Source organism: Oryctolagus cuniculus, chromosome 11, assembly GCF_964237555.1.
Source record: "Oryctolagus cuniculus chromosome 11, mOryCun1.1, whole genome shotgun sequence".
In the NCBI taxonomy this organism is placed as follows: Eukaryota; Metazoa; Chordata; class Mammalia; order Lagomorpha; family Leporidae; genus Oryctolagus; species Oryctolagus cuniculus.
In genome coordinates, this window is record NC_091442.1 from 58,470,492 (window position 1) to 58,472,455 (window position 1,964).

General features: G+C 55.1%; 1 pseudogene; it reads left to right on the forward strand.

Annotated features, from left to right (window-relative positions):
- The first annotated feature begins 328 nt into the window (after window positions 1-328).
- Window positions 329-1,669, forward strand: LOC127491026 (large ribosomal subunit protein uL3 pseudogene; annotated as a pseudogene).
- Window positions 1,670-1,964: the final 295 nt, after the last annotated feature.

Sequence of the window (1,964 nt, forward strand, 5' to 3'; positions counted from 1 at the left end):
TTTTCCTGGTCTCCCATGGGGTGCAGGGCCCAAGCACCTGGGCCATCCTCCACTGCACTCCCTGGCCACAGCAGAGGGCTGGCCTGGAAGAGGGGCAACCGGGACAGAATCCGGCGCCCCGACCGGGACTAGAACCCGGTGTGCCGGCGCTGCTAGGCGGAGGATTAGCCTAGTGAGCCGCGGCGCCGGCCTTATCTGCCAATTTTTAAAAATTAAATCTTACCTATGCGATGATAACTGCGTAGAGATAATAATATGTTAACTAGCTAGATTGTGGTGATCCTTACAAAATGCATACACAGACTCCACCGGCAGATTCGGCATCGAGATGTCTCACCGGAAGTTCCCCCAGACACGGGTCCCTGGGCTTTCTGCCAGGAAAACGCAGCTTCCCCAGGGATGACTCATGCAAGCCCGGACACCTCACTGCCTTCCTGGGCCACGAGGACGGCCTGACTCACATCATGCCGGACGACGCCAGCCGGGCTCCAAGGGGAGCAACAAGGAACTTGGAGAGGCTCCGACCACCGTGGAGACACCGCTCACAGTGCTCATAAGCATCGTGGGCTGCGTGGAAACCCCTCGAGGCCTTCACACCTTCGAGACCCTCTTTGCTGACCATATCAGCCTGAGTGCAAAAGGTGCTTTTACAAGAACTGGCAGAAGTGGAAGAAGAAAGGCCTTCAGACAGCTTTGGCAGCATGAAGGAGGACTGCCTGGTCATCCCCATCACAGCCCATGTGCAGATGCACCTGCTGCCTCCACAGCAGGGGACGGCCCACCTGACGGAGATCCAGGTGAATGGCAGCACCATGGCTGGGCCAGCGAATGGCTGGAGCAGCAGATCCCGGAGAGCCAAGTGGTCAGGACGAGACGACTGATGTCATTGGCGTGACCAAGGGCAAAGGCTACAAAGAGTTCACCAAGAAGCTGCAGCACCAGACCCAGCTAGGGCTGTGCAGAGTCACCTGTACTGAGGAGTGGCACCCTGCACTGGGGGCCTTCTCCATGGTGTGGGCTAGGCAGGAAGGCTACCATCAGTGCACAGAAATCAACAAGATCTACAAAATCGGGCAGGGCTACCCCGCTGTGGACAGCAGGCCGATCAAGAACACCCTCCACCCACCACGACCTGTCCGACAGGGGCATCGATCCTCCGGGTGGCTTTGTGCATTACAGTGAAGTGACCAGTGACTTTGTCGTGCTGAAAGGCTGTGTGGTGGGACCAAGAAGCGAGTGCTCACCCTCCGCAAGTCCCTGCTGGTGCAGACCAGGTGGCAGGCCCAGGAGAAGATTGACCTTAAGCCCAACGACACCACCTCCAAGTTTGGCCATGGCTGCTTCCCGACTGTAGAGGAGAAGAAGGCATTCATGGGACCACTTAAGAAAAATAGGATCTTGGGGCCGGCACTGTGGAGCAGCAGATTAAAGCCCTGGCCAGAAGCATCGGCATCCCATATGGGTGCCAGTTCTATTCCCAGCTACTCCACTTCTGATCCAGCTCTCTGCTGTGGCCTGGGATAGTAGTGGAAGATGGCCCAGGTTCTTGGGCCTCTGCACCCACACGGGAGGCCTAGGGGAGGCTTCTGGCTCCTGGCTTTAGTTTGGCGCAGCTCCAGCTGTTGCAGCCATCTGGGGAGTGGACCAGAGGATGGAAGACCTCTCTCTCTCTCTGTTTCTACCTCTCTCTGTAACTCTGTCTTTCAAATAAATAAAATAAATTTAAAAAAAAAGAAAGATAGGATCTTAAAGGAAGAAGGAGGGTAATATTGGGAACAGATTGTGCTGCTGGTGGCATTGCAATAAAGTGACTTTCCAGTGACTATACACACACACACACACACATAGATAAAAATATCAAGTTGTGGGGCTAGCATTGTGGCATGGCAGATTAAGACACTGCCTTATTTCGTATGGGCACCAGTTTGAGTCCTGGCTGCTCCACTTTCAGTCCAGCTCCCTGC